The following is an 18,147-nucleotide window of genomic DNA, read 5'->3' as shown; positions in this document are numbered from 1 at the left end:
CAGTAGTGTAGGGTTTTGGTGGTTAGTGCAGCTAACTCTGAACCTGGGTCTAAGCCCCCTCAAGCCAACAAATAGTTATGTTGCCGGGACTGGGATCTATCTGAGGAATATGTGATGAGCCATAAGTGGGTACTAACTAAGAAAGAGATCGAGAAGTGGATAGATCGGAAGCTTCATGAATTTGTAGCCCAGGAAAATAGGAATCCATGCCTGTCGAAAGAAGAGTGGTTGAATAGATACCTGTATACAAAAGTACACGAAATTTTCTTCTGCTCTTTTCTGTGAGAATTATATGAATAATTGGCTAAATTGGCGGATGGTCAAGGTACGTGGAAGTTGGATAACCCTATTGTGTGGAATCCAGAGATGGTGAGGTTCCTGGAAATTTCAGAAAACAATATTGCAAGGGCTGTCGATTATTATATCGATAGTATTTTGGGTGGATTCATTACTAAGTTTGCAATCGACACATTTTTGAATTATAGTAAAGATGAGTTCCATTTTTTCAAAGGACCAAGGGATGAGTATCCGAAGTCCTTGAAAACTTGGATTAAAATGTTATTATGTGAGAAAAGGGTTATTCCATTGAATTGATGTTTAGAAGAGACTTATGTTAGCTTAGTGGGGCCTAACCCAAGTTCAGAAGTGATTTAGCCAAGCAAATCCTGGTACTACTGGCCCTTTTGGCAATAGTCTGCGGAGCGCGGACTGAGGTCTCACTCGAAGTAGTATGGGAGGGTGCTAGAACCAGGTTTCCGCACCCTGGGGATGTCTAATATGAGGTGATTGGTACGCAGTCCAACCTTCACACTTGCTACGCACACCAGCGGGCACCCTGTTCCCTGCAATATTGTATTCGTGCAGTTCTAGCCACAACGTGACTTGTTTGATTTACCCAAGTCTTCCTTAATTAGGTTTTTTTAGTTGATTACTTAGACTATTTTCATATATAAGCATTCATATAAGTATTCATCAACTGCACGCATTTAATAAACAGAGTAAAGGTAATGCATAACATCAAAATACAGATACAAGAACAGGTGCAGAGAGTAAACTTCTCCTTATTAAATTTCAATCCCAAGTACAGACCTGACTCTACCATGCACACTTAGCTGTAGACTCTTCTAGGCCTCTGCGCACTCAGTTGCAGAGCCTCTTCCTACTGCTATGAGCCAATACACTTGAGATTCAACTCTAACCTCGAACCATGCCTTCACTATTCTATCTATCCTTCACTTTCTTTACACTTAGAGCCTTGCTCTATTTATACAATCCCATGGTTCGCGGACCATGGGTAGGTCGACACAACTTTACATTAAATTACAATATTCTAGGGTAGACAACCCTATGACTCATCCTAGAATTCTCGCTCCGCACCCACAATTCACGGAGTCTTACAATATAATTAACCACAACTTGGGCTTTGAGCCCCAAAAACATGTTGCGGGGGATCCCATCCCCAACAGGCCCCCAACAAAATCATCGTGACTCGTCCCGAGTCACTCTGCTGGTGCGGCGATCTTGGCATAGAGCCCCTCCAACTGTGCCTGTGCTGTGTGAAGGTCCGTAGTGCACTATCCTGCCGTCTGCTGGATCTGCTCTACTCTTTCGGTCGAATGCTTGCTGTGAGGGGCAAATCCCTATCTTAAGGCATGCATCACCTTCATTTGTGCGAGCTTTCCTTTGATGTCGGTAGTGATGAGGAAGGCCTCATCGATCCAAGGCTGGACGTGCATTTTAAGTACTGCCTCTTTCTGTCACGCGGCATCCACTTGTTCCTTCAACGCCTTCGCCTGTTTTAGCTTCACTAGTCATTGGGTCAGGACAACTATTTGTGCTTTTCCATGCACACTGTCATACTACACTTGAAGCTCCCACGCCTCTGTGTCCAGGTGCTATAAGGTGGGGTCCTCCTGTAAGGACGTGAGGACCATGAAGAATTCTTCCAACATAGTAGTACAGTTCTGCACTTCCTGTCCTATTTCCTCCAACCCTTGTTGGATAGCGCTAGCGTGCTGTTCCCTAACTTTCAGGGGAGTGGATGACTGCACCTTTAATTGTAGTTCGACAATCTGAAGGTTGAGGTCCAACTGTATCCTCATTGCTCCCTCCTTTGCCTCGCGAAATCCACTGGCCAATTTGTGAATTCACACTCCTACTGGTAGATCTGGTGCAATTTCTACCTCTGGAGCACGACGACATGCTTCCTCTACCATTTTCTCCAGCTGTTGATTCTGCGCCAGCACTTCATCACGTTGTAGACTAAGTTGCTCGATGTTGATTCGTTGTTCGTTGAGCATCTGTACTGCACGTCCTTCCCTAGTACGGAGTTCTACTGTCACTCTGTCCTGTAGCTAGTATAATGTATCCCGCGGAAGGGTAGCCAAGTTTAGGCCAAGTCCCTTGATCCAGCCCACCGTGGCTCTGTCCTCTATGCTTTCCGCTGTTAGTGCTCCTTCCAGCAGCACGATGGTGTTAGCCATTTTGGCCCGCAGCAACTGCTCTGTTGCCGATGTACCTACAGCACCATAGGTGGCTACCGTTCCCTCCTGTGGGGGCTGCACCTAAAGTTGTTGTAGTTGTGCCCTGAGGGCCCCCAACACATTCTGCTGCTCCATCATCGCTTCCTAGAGCGCTTCCTTGGTGACCTCGCGAACTGTGTCATCGATGTCATAGAGGTCACCCTCTATCAGTGTAATAGGTTCACTGTCCAGTTTGGAAGCCTTGGTCTTCTTTCGTGGGCCTGCTTATTTTGTACCATGCAGCCGTTTCAGTTGTGTAGATATCGTGCTTGGTTCCGTGACTTCTGTTGTGTCCTCTGTTCCCGGTCTTATGGTCAAGTCCGGGCCTCCTTCCTCCCGTGTCATGGTGGCCCTTGTTGCTGGTGCTGTTCCTGATTTTTCGGTGGCCTTGGTCTAGTCCACGGTGGCCTTCGCTACCTCTCGGGTAGCCCTTACCTCTGTGGCCAACTGCTCGTTGCACTTCTGCTGAGCCAGCAGCTTGGTGGCATCCTTCTGCTTTTGTACTATTGTCTTATCACGCGCCACCAGATCTGGGGTGTGCCACTCGGGTGGCCATGAGTCAAGCATGGCGAAAATGGCATCATCAATTGTGATGAAAGGAAGTTTGGTCTAGTTCTACACCAAATCCTTACACACCTTAATATACACATTGTGCATATCTGCCTTGAAGTCTGCAAAGCTCTGAAGACTGTTGTACATTATGGGGGATAGGTGGAGCCTTTTGTTGATCCACATCCAGACACTCACCTCCATGAGCACCCAGAATATCTTGGTCTCACAGATCCTCGTGGTGTCCTTCGTAGCCCAGAGCGACACGTATTTTTCCGCCTTTGGCAAGTCCTATTCAAGAGGAGGGAACTGACTATCCTTAGGCAGCTCCCTAGTCACCAATAAGATAGACAAGAGAAACCACGCATAGTGGAAGGTCTTGCCTTGCTCTTGAGCTTCTTTGCAGTTGGTTGGGAATTCTTCACAGAGGAATTCAACCTAGTTGAATTGCACCCTCTCCGCTCATTGTTCGGCCAGCGCGACGACCGTCACTGGTACCTCGTTGCCATGAAATTTTCTCATTACCTTCCCGGCCAGCGGCTGGGTGGCTACGCGCACCCCTTTGTCTTGAATGCTACTAATTACATAGCCTCTCTTCTTCTTTTCCAACTTGTATTTATTCTTCATGGCCTCTGCGAGTGCCAAATCTCCGCTTTTTCCAGCTATTTCTGCGGGGTCCCTTCCCTTACAGGGAAGTCGAGAAATCTTATGAATAAGCTCCGCCATGATGGGAATAGGCTCCTCCAGCCACAAGTACCCATCATGCACCAGGAAAAGTAGTTTCCTGATGACAAAGATTGTGATCGGTGCCCGATGAAAGTGTAGAATCCATAGTAGGTGGAGTAGCCCGACCTTCTCCACACTGCGCAATCATTTTCGCAGCTCTAGTGCTATAACTGACCCTTCCTTTTTTCTATTTCATGAGGTTTCTAGTCTCCAAATGTGGTAAATTTTCACTATCTCTGAGGTCCCAATTTCAAATTTCATCGTGGGCATGTGGCCCAGGACCAAACCTTAAAGCATAATTCCATCTGGGAGGAGCAGGGTTTGGAGTGTGCTCTTAGCGACATCCAAATCCTTGGGTACTTTTACTTTCCCTTTCCGTAGAGGGACATACTTGGGCAGTTTTTCTGTAGAGCGCATCGACTAGATGTCTTCTTCCATTTCTTCATTTGCCTCTATCTCCTCTACGAAAGCCTGGAGGTCCTCCTCCTCATCACCTGTCTCAAGATTAACAGTCTTGCCCTTGTCTTCCATAGAAAGTTTACCAAACCACAGATTTCGTGGGGACATGCAGACTGGTCCTGCTACCTGTGTATCCATCTTGGGCCTCAGCATCTGGGGTGATTTCGGAATTTCCAGTGCATCCCCCACCTGTACCGTAGGACTCTGTGCGGCTTCCTCGGTGGTACTTTCGACAAAACCTGCACCTCTCCTAGTAGTTGTCATCTTGTTCGAGCTGTCTGTAGTTGTTCACGACTTTGGAGGCTCAAACACTGCTTGGCGCTCAACACTGTGTGCTCTTTGTAATAGCTCAAATCTCAAACAAACAAGTGTTGTCTCATGGCCAGCCTTGGTAGTTTTATAGCATCTTTTGAATTTGAATTTGATCATTCCCCCCATTTCTGAGTCATTAATGCATTCTTGGCGGCAGATCGTCCCAAATCTAGTTCTGACTTCGTGTCTTAATTTCTCACCGCCCACTCCTCTTTGTCTTAAATTGGACATCTTGTCATGAACAGTGACACCAACGGTCACTTCCTAGCCTACCCACGTGGCAGCATAGCCCCTTGTACACGGGCGTGACCCTTGTGTCATACCGATCCTACGTGCAACCTCCTTATCGCGTAGCGCCCTCATAGACTCTTTTATAGTCCTGTGCTCTCTTTTTACTGCTTGGAGTGTTCAGACTGTGCTCCCTACAGTTATTCAGGTGGTTGCACAACCTGTGCAAGACTTCAATTCACCTTCCAGCCTAGTCCGTGGGCACTCCACAATTACCCTCGCGACAGTCAGTGTCGCACGTTCTTCCTTATGCGGTGTGCTCTCCCGGTTAGTTTGTTTGGTAAGGTGCGGTTGCAGCCATGGTAGCAGAGTCACAAATTCTCGACAAAAATCTTCTAATGTAGTAGTATGGTTGTCCGTATCTTGTCTTGTCATTCTGTTGTGCTCTACAACAACCCCCCATTTCATATCATTTTTATTCACAAACTATAATATGAAATGGGTCCCTTTTTATTTTAATTGGTATCAACTTTGTATTATTCAAAAAGGTCCGAAAACAAAATGAAAACATTATAAAACCTTTTTGATAAACCAATTATTTGGTCTTATAATATAAATGATTAATCTTTTATCATTGCGATAAAGCGATCGCAAGATCACATGTCGCAATGACAAAGGAGGCATAATTTAAAGACCCATTGGTTTTCTCCGACGCGACAACATGCAATAGGCTATCGGATATTGGCAATTATAAGTTACCATAACAAAAGTGCCTTTCGCTCCAATGCGATGCGATAAAGTCCCTTTCGCTCTGATGCGATGCGATATCGCTATCGGCGATCGGGGATGTACCATGCATGCTTTTCAAAGTGCTCAATTAATACTCCCGATGCGATGTGATATCGCTATCAGTGATCGGGGATTCCAAAAGGAACCAATATAACGATTTAAGTTTTCCCCCGACGCCCGATTGTGATAAAGCCAAAAGCACGAACTTCAAAAATTGTTAAAGCGGGGTTATTACGATTAATTCGTATTAATGGCCTTATCTTCCAAACAGTGATTCACCTGCGCTCAACCGCCAAAACATCCAAGGCACGCTTAAACAAATCATTCGGCCAATAAAACGATATGATGGGCATTTAAAGGATTGGCAGGTTTTAATGGCCATTTAATGACATAGTAAGCTTAAAAATCTTTTCACATATTGTATCCGTGGCCACTTTAAGTTAATCCTTCATCATGCATTGATTAATATATCTCACTCGTATTTGGTTTTCGCTACCAATTCTCTGTATTACGTTCATTTTCACTCCTGTGTAGAACTCTTCCGAAGTAATAGATTCAAGTAGAATGGGAAAAAAGTATAAGAAAAATGCAATCGCTTCTGCTTCGCCAGCCACAGGACAACTCGTCGCTGATCCAGGTGTTAGACTCCGTCTTATGTCAGTGTGAGATTGATTCTTCTTCAAAACCCTGTTTTGAAGAAGAAATCATTAAATGTGTTGTTTTAGAATATGTAATTTATTCTCCCGCTCTTCAAATGGCAACAGTTTCCTCAGCTCCTATCTCTGCAAAAGCACAAACAAAAGAAAACAAAACATCATCAGCAATTATGTCCATTTGTTTGATCTGGTCTTTTGGTTTCTCAGATCTGGTTACTTAGCCAAGGAATCGCTGGAATGAAAGGCATACTTTAATCTCTTGACAAGCATATGCCTGCGGCCTTGTTGCTTAACCTCTGCTGCAGACTTCTTGGCACATGGATTTACATTATGTAGGGAATTCCTGAAGCAGCTCTTGATCTGAAGGTTCGGCTTGGTATGCCTGCTACACAATGGATCAGTGTTTATAATGCTCGTCGGCCGATGAAAACAGAGATACCACTATAATGTGGCTGATACAAGACTTACACAGCATGTTGAGAAAGGAAATGAAGATGGCCTTTTTATAAGTAGTGAGCTTCTTGCTCAAATTTGTGGGCTCTTATTATGGATGCGGGAAATGGATTCACTGCACAAGTTTATGAGCTTGATGATAGTCATGATTTCAAGATAAATAAGAAAGCGCGATGGCAGAACTGGGGAGGCTTCTTATCTATGAGGCATCAAGGGATTGGTTGCCCATTGTTAGCGGTGAGATCCAAACACCACTAGGAGTTGCATCTATTGAGTTCATTGATCCAAGAGAGCCCGTGATGATAGTGCCAGTTTTGAGAGCTGGTCTTGTATTGGTGGAGCATGCTGCATCTATTTTGCCTGCAACAAAAACATATCATGTTGGCTATTATAGAGATGAGAATACACTTCAAACAACCTTATATTTGAACAAACTGCCAGAAAGATTTCCAGAGGGTTCTCGTGTGCTTGTAGCTGATCCAATGCTTGCAACTGGTGGGACAATTGTTGCCACAATTAATCTACTGAAGGACAGGGGAATTGATCCCAAAGATATACGGGTGGTTTCGGCTGTGGCTGCTTCCCCTGCACTTCAAAAATTAAGTGATAAATTTCCTGGGCTTCATGTCTATACTGGAACTATTGATCTTGGTCTGGATGAAAACGGTTTTATTGTTCCAGGTCTTGGGGACGCAGGAGACCGCAGTTATGGCACTTAAGATACTTTCATTTGGTTTTGATGCTTATTGGCGTGAAGGACAAAACCTTATTCCCAGTTTAACACCATATCTTACCATCATCTTTTGCGTAATGTGTCTCTATTGCTCCCTCGATTTACAGTTATTTGGTGGCCTTGTCTATGCAAAGAATCCTAAATTGGAAGGGAACGAAACATTGAAGCTTTTGCAGTTGGGATATTTATTCTACACCATGGTTCAAGTGGGCGCTCCCAACGTAACATTACTTGTAGCACTTGACACGGGCAGTGATGTGTTCTGGGTGCCTTGTGATTGCCAAGCGTGCGCTCCTGTTTCTGCAGCTAGCTATGGATTAAATGGTATCATTTTTGAGACTTACAGTCCATCAGCCTCGCAGACAAGCAAGTCAGTTGCTTGTAGTAATACTCTCTGTCAATTAAAAAATGAATGCTCCAAAACTAGTGATCAATGCCCATACAGCGTTCAATATCTTTCTGCAAATACATCCACTGCAGGAACTTTAGTGGAGGATATTCTTTATCTGACTCTTGGAGATGGGTCACAAGAAGGAACGGTGAAGGCACCTATCACGTTTGGGTGTGGAAGTGTACAAACAGGCACATTTCTAGAAGGTGCGGCTCCTGATGGTCTACTTGGGCTTGGCATTGATAATATCTCTGTCCCGAGCATTTTGTACAATTCAGGCCTTGTATCAAATTCTTTCTCTATGTGTTTCCCACGCGATTCAATTGTTGGAAGGTTTGCCTTTGGAGATAAAGGGAGTTCAGACCAAAGCAAAACTCCTTTTTATAATACATTACTTTTACGTGGGAAATGCCAATGTCAAAATAGACTTTCAGGCCCTTTTTGACACTGGCACCTCATTTACACAGTTGGCTAATCAACGAGCAGGCAGAGCTGGAAGGACACGTCCTGGAAAATGTTATAGGCTCTATCCATTATCTGTGTATGAGCATGAATTGCTTGAGGCAACGATTCCTGAAATTCAACGTTCATCGCTTGCTACTGCCGTGCTTCATTTAAAGTCATTGGACCTTACAGATGTAGATGTTCTTAACTTTGATTTTCTTGACCAGCCATCACGTAAGGATCATGCGACTTTCCATGTGAGTCCTTGGAGGATGCTTTAAAGCAACTGTACCTAATTGATGCGATTGATGAGGATGGATTGATAACTAAAATTGGAAGGCAAATGGCAGAGCTTCCATTGGAACCTTCACTTGCAAGGGCTCTGATAGCAGCAAATGAGATGGGCTGCTTATCTCAAACTTTGACGGTTGCAGCAATGTTATCATGTGAAAATGTATTCTCCTCGACAAACAGGTGAGATCTATGATGTTTTCCAAAGATGTGAGGCAGCAACTCTCGGCCATAATGCATAAAATAACAAATGAATCTCTAGATGTGCGGCCAAAAGAAAATTCACGAGAAAATGGGGGCATTAGTAAAAACTTGAGGAAAGCTTTATGCATTGGTTTTGCGAATCGACTTGCATAGCGAATGGAACGCCAGGAACGTGATGTGCGCAATTGACCCTCGACATGGGCGTTACCTGATAGCCTCTAATTAAATAGTGGCTGCTCTTTTTAGTGCTTGATTTTCGTGATGTTTTCTCTTATCAATGAGAATGCCAAGTCAAAATATGCCTAAAACAAAACAAAGACACCTGTCATAGCAGAGAAACAGGGACCGATGATCTATTTTTGACTGCAGTTGCAAAGTGGCATTCAAAGGTCGATTGCCTATTTCTGTCTTTAGTTAGTCTACGCTCCAGGATTAGTTTTCATGGGCCATTGAAACTGGAATAATGGAAGGATTTTCTATCTTTAGAGATTCTTTTCTATTTTTGTAGCTTCAGGTGAAACAACGCCCCTGTTTTGGGGTCGATTTGTTTTCCCCTAGAAAAGATTATTTAATGTACTAAAAAATCATTTGTAAAAGTTAGTGGGAGAGAGAATTCTGAGTGCTGGTGGAGGAGAACAGAGAGTTCCATTGTTCAGCTGTTTGACAGAGATTTTAATAAAAAATGCAGCTCTGACCCCTGAGATTCCTGTGGTATGACAATTTAGCATAAGTTTTCCTTCTGTTTCATATGTAACCTGTTATGTTTTCATTTCACTTCATGATCATTTCTAATTGAACAAATGAAGTGTTAAGGTAGAATTCATCATTTGTATGCTCTGCCTTTAAGTTTGTTCAATATTTAATGTTTTCTTCTGTTTGACAAGGATTCATCTTCTATGCCCTTGTCAGCTCCTCACCAGTCTTGCCATCCCATTTAATCTCAATTTAATGTTAAATTTCTTGCCTACCTTGCTTCAGGAGATAATCTGTGTTATTGATTACATTTCTCTGCTCAAGCTGTTACTTTGCCCATGCAGCCCAGAAAAACCCCGTCATTTTATTAAAAACTCTTTTTTATCAATTTACTAGCCTAAAATCAGTGTTACCCTATTGGTTATCTCGCCCATTGAAGATCTTTATCGAGATAGACCAGAGAGAGCCCTCTCCTGCCCCGTAGGGCTAGCTACGAGGCTAAGTGGTTTGATGTTGCCTTGAGGTTTACCTTTCTCAGCCTGAGGTGAAATTTCAAGCGCTAACATATTGGCGACCATACTGGGGAGAACATTCGACTTGTTGATTGTCTTGTCCCAGTACATGCAATCGAGGTGCAGATCTGATGCTGATGGTGGACAGCAGTCAGACACTTATGCAGGCTGAACCATTCACCTGGCGACTCCAATTCGACCCAGACATTCCAACGCTCGCTGATCCATTCATGCAATGGTAGGGTATGTGGCAAACCTTACCCTGTGTGAAGCTGTAGAAGAAATAAGAAAGGAGTTAGCAGATACTGAATTTGATGAAGATGTTTTCAGTGCCTTGCTTCAATGCTTGAAATCTTCAAAGGTCTTCAAAACTAAATTTTGTGAGTTAATTGTTGAAAGAATCGAAAAGGAGATTCAAGAATTAGATGAGAAAATTCAGTCATATGATTTCCAAGACCCTAAAAAGTTCTTGGAAATCCTTCCTCATTCGAAACAAGATATCATAGAATCGCCTATAGATGTTTACATTGACAATGTGCAGCTGGAAGTATGCATTGCAGAATTGGGACAGCCAACAGAGTCCGGCTTCCGTGATCCTATTGCGGCATATATGGACATGTTTTTCACTTTAATTGATAGATCAGACTGTCTTGTACGTAACCAGGCTCAGTACGTGTATGAAAGGCTGCCAGCAATTACATCGGTGACCTCGTGGAAGCATTCTCGAGCGGCATCATTCTCAGGTTTACTTGAATGGTTAATCTGGCATTTTAGTATTACCTGATCTATTGTTTGTGTAGCAAAGTAGGGTAGATTTTGTAAATAAATAAGCAGCCATAAGGGCAGCATCCTGTTCTAGTTTCATTACAGTTTAGTTTGAAGTTTGCCGAATTAGTCTTTCAGTCAATTCAGTCAGTTTCCAGTTAATAAGTTGAGTCTTCAGTTGTGTTGATATGTTGAAATAATGGACTCCATTGCCCAATGGATGGAGGCACTGTCTGCTCTCCCAAAGTTCTGCGGTTCTTGGCACCTCCACGAAGCGGCAGCTGCCATCCCAAGTGGAGCCGATGTTAGACTCCGTCTTATGTCAGTGTGAGATTGATTCTTCTTCAAAACCCTGTTTTGAAGAAGAAATCATTAAATGTGTTGTTTTAGAATATGTAATTTATTCTCCCGCTCTTCAAATGGCAGTAGTTTCCTCAGCTCCTATCTCTGCAAAAGCACAAACAAAAGAAAACAAAACATCATCAACAATTATGTCCATTTGTTTGATCTGGTCTAGAAGCTGTCTTCAGTTGTCATTTGGTTATACAACTCTCCATACATTTGGTTGCTCAGATCTGGTTACTTAGCCAAGGAATCGCTGGAATGAAAGGCATACTTTAATCTCTTGACAAGCATATGCCTGCGGCCTTGTTGCTTAACCTCTGTTGCAGACTTCTTGGCACATGGATTTACATTATGTAGGGAATTCCTGAAGCAACTCTTGATCTGAAGGTTCGGCTTGGTATGCCTGCTACACAATGGATCAGTGTTTATAATGCTCGTCGGCCAATGAAAACAGAGATAGCACTATAATGTGGCTGATACAAGACTTACACAGCATGTTGAGAAAGGAAATGAAGATGGCCTTTTTATAAGTAGTGAGCTTCTTGCTCAAATTTGTGGGCTCTTATTATGGATGCAGTAAATGGATTCACTGCACAAGTTTATAAGCTTGATGATAGTCATGATTTCAAGATAAATAAGAAAGCGCGATGGCAGAACTGGGGAGGCTTCTTATCTATGAGGCATCAAGGGATTGGTTGCCCATTGTTAGCGGTGAGATCCAAACACCACTAGGAGTTGCATCTATTGAGTTCATTGATCCAAGAGAGCCCGTGATGATAGTGCCAGTTTTGAGAGCTGGTCTTGTATTGGTGGAGCATGCTGCATCTATTTTGCCTGCAACAAAAACATATCATGTTGGCTATTATAGAGATGAGAATACACTTCAAACAACCTTATATTTGAACAAACTTCCAGAAAGATTTCCAGAGGGTTCTCGTGTGCTTGTAGCTGATCCAATGCTTGCAACTGGTGGGACAATTGTTGCCACAATTAATCTACTGAAGGACAGGGGAATTGATCCCAAAGATATACGGGTGGTTTCGGCTGTGGCTTCTTCCCCTGCACTTCATAAATTAAGTGATAAATTTCCTGGGCTTCATATCTATACTGGAACTATTGATCTTGGTCTGGATGAAAACGGTTTTATTGTTCCAGGTCTTGGGGACGTAGGAGACCGCAGTTATGGCACTTAAGATACTTTCATTTGGTTTTGATGCTTATTGGCGTGAAGGACAAAACCTTATTCCCAGTTTAACACCATATCTTACCATCATCTTTTGCGTAATGTGTCTCTATTTCTCCCTCGGTTTACAGTTATTTGGTGGCCTTGTCTATGCAAACAATCCTAAACTGGAAGGGAACGAAACATTGAAGCTTTCGCAGTTGGGATATTTATTCTACACCATGGTTCAAGTGGGCGCTCCCAACGTAACATTACTTGTAGCACTTGACACGGGCAGTGATGTGTTCTGGGTGCCTTGTGATTGCCAAGCGTGTGCTCCTGTCTCTGCAGCTAGCTATGGATTAAATGGTATCATTTTTGAGACTTACAGTCCATTAGCCACACAGACAAGCAAGTCAGTTTCTTGTAGTAATACTCTTTGTCAATTAAAAAATGAATGCTCTGAAACTAGTGATCAATGCCCATACAACGTTCAATATCTTTCTGCAAATACATCCACTGCAGGAACTTTAGTGGAGGATATTCTTTATCTGACTCTTGGAGATGGGTCACAAGAAGGAACGGTGAAGGCACCTATCACGTTTGGGTGTGGAAGTGTACAAACAGGCAGATTTCTAGAAGGTGCGGCTCCTGATGGTCTACTTGGGCTTGGCATTGATAATATCTCTGTCCTGAGCATTTTGTACAATTCAGGCCTTGTATCAAATTCTTTCTCTATGTGTTTCCCACGCGATTCAAATTTTGGAAGGTTTGCCTTTGGAGATAAAGGGAGTTCAGACCAAAGCAAAACTCCTTTTTATAATACATTACTTTTACGTGGGAAATACCAATGTCAAAATAGACTTCAGACCCTTTTTGACACTGGTACCTCATTTACACAGTTGGCTAATCAACGAGCAGGCAGACCTGGAAGGACACGTCCTGGAAAATGTTATAGGCTCTATCCATTATCTGTGTATGAGCATGAATTGCTTGAGGCAACGATTCCTGAAATTCAACGTTCATCGCTTGCTACTGCCGTGCTTCATTTAAAGTCATTGGACCTTACAGATGTAGATGTTCTTAACTTTGATTTTCTTGACCAGCCATCACGTAAGGATCATGTGACTTTCCATGTGAGTCCTTGGAGGATGCTTTAAAGCAACTGTACCTAATTGATGCGATTGATGAGGATGGATTGATAACTAAAATTGGAAGGCAAATGGCAGAGCTTCCATTGGAACCTTCACTTGCAAGGGCTCTGATAGCAGCAAATGAGATGGGCTGCTTATCTCAAACTTTGACGGTCGCAGCAATGTTATCATGTGAAAATGTATTCTCCTCGACAAACAGGTGAGATCTATGATGTTTTCCAAAGATGTGAGGCAGCAACTCTCGGCCATAATGCATAAAATAACAAATGAATCTCTAGATGTGCGGCCAAAAGAAAATTCACGAGAAAATGGGGGCATTAGTAAAAACTTGAGGAAAGCTTTATGCATTGGTTTTGCGAATCGACTTGCACAGCGAATGGAATGCCAGGAACGTGATGTGCGCAATTGACCCTCGACATGGGCGTTACCTGATAGCCTCTAATTAAATAGTGGCTGCTCTGTTTAGTGCCTGATTTTCGTGATGTTTTCTCTTATCAATGAGAATGCCAAGTCAAAATACGCCTAAAACAAAACAAAGACACCTGTCATAGCAGAGAAACAGGGACCGATGATCTATTTTTTGACTGCAGTTGCAAAGTGGCATTCAAAGGTCGATTGCCTATTTCTGTCTTTAGTTAGTCTACGCTCCAGGATTAGTTTTCATGGGTCATTGAAACTGGAATAATGGAAGGCTTTTCTATCTTTAGAGATTCTTTTCTATTTTTGTAGCTTCAGGTGAAACAACGCCCCTGTTTTGGGGTCGATTTGTTTTCCCCTAGAAAAGATTATTTAATGTATTAAAAAATCATTTGTAAAAGTTAGTGGGAGAGAGAATTCTGAGTGCTGGTGGAGGAGAACAGAGAGTTCCATTGTTCAGCTGTTTGACAGAGATTTTAATAAAAAATGCAGCTCTGACCCCTGAGATTCCTGTGGTATGACAATTTAGCATAAGTTTTCCTTCTGTTTCATATGTAACCTGTTATGTTTTCATTTCACTTCATGATCATTTCTAATTGAACAAATGAAGTGTTAAGGTAGAATTCATCATTTGTATGCTCTGCCTTTAAGTTTGTTCAATATTTAATGTTTTCTTCTGTTTGACAAGGATTCATCTTCTATGCCCTTGTCAGCTCCTCACCAGTCTTGCCATCCCATTTAATCTCAATTTAATGTTAAATTTCTTGCCTACCTTGCCTCAGGGGATAATCTGTGTTCTTGATTACATTTCTCTGCTCAAGCTGTTACTTTGCCCATGCAGCCCAGAAAAACCCCGTCATTTTATTAAAAACCCTTTTTTATCAATTTACTAGCCTAAAATCAGTGTTACCCTATTGGTTATCTCGCCCATTGAAGATCTTTATCGAGATAGACCGGAGAGAGCCCTCTCCTGCCCCGTAGGGCTAGCTACGAGGCTAAGTGGTTTGATGTTGCCTTGAGGTTTTCCTTTCTCAGCCTGAGGTGAAATTTCAAGCGCTAACACCAGGAACTAAAAAGAAAGGGTTGATATCTGATGCTACATGTTCAGGACTAGGCAGAACTACTTGGAAAGGTACCTATAATTTTATTGAGGCCGAAGAACCAGAGGTGACAGCAGTACAAGCCACAGCAGATACCAATCGAAAATCTGATGCTACTTTAAAGGACTTAGCCGACTCTTTCCTTCATCGGATAGCAGCTCGAGAACAAATTCTCCCATATACGGATGTAGTGAGGTGGGCAATTGAGGAAATCCCAATCACAGACAGAACCTTCTGCACCAGAGATGGAAGAATCTTCGGTTCATTTCAAGCTAATGATTTGAGGCAAATGTATCATTTGCCTGCGCCAGAGAAGAAGTACAACAAGGCATTTCTGGAGAAATTCTGAAATAAGAACGAAACTGAATCCGAACCCATTCGGGATTGGAGGAAAAATCTGGCAAAACACAAGCATGAATCTTCCGGTAAGTACTCTATTAATTCCCTATGTTCTCCTTATTGTTATGCTGGGATAATGATGTGTAGATTGTGGGGGTTGCACGATTCCGCTAATTTCACTATAGAAATGGTTCCCTTGATGGAAGCGGCGTGTAATAGTGAAATAATGGATTGGGAAACTAAAATGTCAGATAAGCTAGCAACAGCAGTTCTTGATTTTAGAACGAAAACCCGCGTCACTGAAAGGCTTATTCCCCCATTCTACTATAGTGCTTATATACTAGACACCCTGTGTTTTAATTCTGAATTACCCGTGCTCGGCTGGAGGTGGACTTCACAAGACCCCATGCCTATTCACATATACCATCAGAAATTATGGAAAACTTCCTATAAGCACCATTTATACCAAGTCTGCAATGGCTTTATGTTACCCATTCATTACTCTATTTTTGATAAACCTGCTCCCAAGATTTCTTACCAAGCAGGGATTGATTTGACATCAATAGGAAGATGGTTCGGAGAGGAAAAATTTACTTATATAAGAATTTTCGGCAGCCAAGCTGAACCTCATGTCCTTCCTTTGTACATACCTGATAAACTGCTGGCGAGGGAGATAGCCTATCAGATTATCTCCAAAGGAGTTACACAAACTCTAAAGAAAAATAAGAAGCAGGTCTGGCCCTCTTTTCCTCTGAGATGTGGTGTCTACACGTTGCATGATTTCAAACATGCAGAGAAAGAATCTATAAAGATGAAGTCATTAACTCTAGCAACTCTCCCTAATAGGCGATTTGATCCCTACAAAGTCGCCTATAATGCACTTGAACAGGCCAAATTGACAAAGTTTGATCATAAAGAAGATAAGTTTGATGACCTGTGTGGAGCACTGGAAAGGTATGTTGTTGACAAACAATTTAGTAACTTTTCAGTAACAATTGTAACCTTTTCTGCATCATGAACTCAAAGAAATAAAGAATTTTATTAGAATGTGTGAGAATTAGTATGGAAAGCTTAATCGCTGATAATTGTCATTTTTCTATGCAGGAAAAGGTGGAAACGAAGAGCTGCCTTTCAAAAGGGAAAGACAAGGGAGGAATAACTGCTGTCCCTCTAGAAGGGAACCGGATGCAAACGAGATCGAACAGATCGAAGCAGAACAACCCAGGAAAGAAAGAAGGGTTACCAATTCGGCGGAACAGGGAAAGAAAAGTAAAGAATTAACAGCTTGGCGAATCCCTCAGGATCTCTGATCCTTAGGGATCACTGTTTTACTTATTTTTGTTAGCTAGATATCTCCGCCATTACTTTTATAAAAAGGAACAGCATCGTTAAGCAAAGGGACTTTTATGTAATTTTCAGTTTCAGACTAAACTTTGATCATCGACTCTCACTGAAACTTGGTTTACTGTACGTTTGTTGATGCGTTAATATAAAAGACTTGGTGTTTATTTCATCTTTGCGTCTGGAGTAATCTAAGGCAGTGTACCATTGGAAGCTAAGGGCCCGGCTCCGAAGGACACTTGCTTTTGTATCATTATAACTTGATTTCTGCGTGGTTTGCTTATCTTTATTGCTCAGTAATCTCATATGCTTTTCATGTGCTATTCCATGCTCTGCTACAATTAATTCATTAATGGTTTCTTCAGGAAGTTCATGTAGTGACTCTGTATTGTATGAGTGAATCTTTTCAGAGTTGATTGCATGTTATTAGTCTAAACCAGCTATTTCTGTTACAGAGCATTTGTACTGAATATTACTGTTATTGGATTCATTTGAAGTCCCAATTATTGGAATCCGAAAGTAATGTTATTCTATTTGGAAACATAGTCATATTCTCCTTAATCGTCAGATTACTATATTAGCGTGTTGTGTGTATATATGGTTGATTCTTGCTGTTCCATAATTCATCAGTGAGTGTTGTTCCATAAAGTACATTCCATCCAATTTGCCTTAAGAGAGAAGATTGCTATTTTATTGCAGAATGTGAGTTTGGTTCAATAGAGCAAGTTTAGTTCTGACTCGCGAGACTTAGTTTATTTGATTGCTGTTCCATTTACTGCTGTTCCATTTTAGACTTGCTGTTCCATTTCCTATTTGTTGTTCCATTTTACTTTCTGCCGTTCCATTTACTTGCATTTGCTGTTTTGGTGTGAGAGAAGGTCTAAGGCTGTAGTGAGCCTCAGCAGTCGCTGCCCAGCTCCCAGACCTATGGTCCATGCTCTAATTTCCTTTCCATCAGTTTCTAGAGGGATGGGTTATCGCTTCCGCACCCTTGACTGATAAACTGCCCTGTGTGATTTTATTCTTTTAAAGTAATTTAGTCATAATTTAGCATCTGTTTACTCTTGTATTTTCTGAACGCTGTACTACTAAGCATTACTCTGACGAATAGCCTCAGATTGAGATATTCTTTGCAATAAAAAAGTGTTCCCAGATTGACTTATTAATGTGGGATAACTAGAGGTGAAAGAGACCCTTGTTACAGCTCTACATTTTTGCGCCGTTGCCGGGGAAAGAGTATAGCCATTTGTCTTTTACAGAGTAGTGTACGAATCTGCTAGGGGAGAGTTGGATTTTAAAAACGGAAGGTAAGAACCTGCGTACGGAGCATGTAAAAGCCCTGTTCCACCGTCCGTTTTCCTGGCAGAATTGTGGGTTGAATAGGATCTAGTAGTTTATAGAGTGCATGACTAAGCAGAAAAAGCCAGAAAAGAATATCAAACCTCCATTCAAACCCGAAAAAGCCAAAGGGCCGGTGACCCTTGGCCGAACAACCTTCATAGACGAAATCTATAAGAAAACTGAATCTCAGCCATCAGTAGGGCCCAAGAAAACCAATTCTA

At 42.2% G+C, this 18,147-nt stretch overlaps 3 pseudogenes; all 3 read left to right on the top strand.

Annotated features, from left to right (window-relative positions):
- The first annotated feature begins 6,863 nt into the window (after positions 1-6,863).
- Positions 6,864-7,413, top strand: LOC149203925 (uracil phosphoribosyltransferase pseudogene; annotated as a pseudogene).
- Positions 7,414-7,504: 91 nt separating this feature from the next.
- On the top strand, positions 7,505-11,540 carry LOC149203924 (aspartyl protease family protein 1-like; annotated as a pseudogene).
- Positions 11,541-11,717: 177 nt separating this feature from the next.
- LOC149203923 (uracil phosphoribosyltransferase pseudogene) lies at positions 11,718-12,265 on the top strand (annotated as a pseudogene).
- The last annotated feature ends 5,882 nt before the right edge of the window (positions 12,266-18,147 follow it).

This window comes from Pinus tabuliformis, chromosome 2_1, assembly GCF_031772625.1.
Source record: "Pinus tabuliformis cultivar Carrire ecotype Pingquan chromosome 2_1, CPIR1, whole genome shotgun sequence".
Classification (NCBI taxonomy): Eukaryota; Viridiplantae; Streptophyta; class Pinopsida; order Pinales; family Pinaceae; genus Pinus; species Pinus tabuliformis.
Note: the sequence above shows the minus strand (reverse complement) of the source record. Positions and strands in the feature narration are given on the sequence as shown.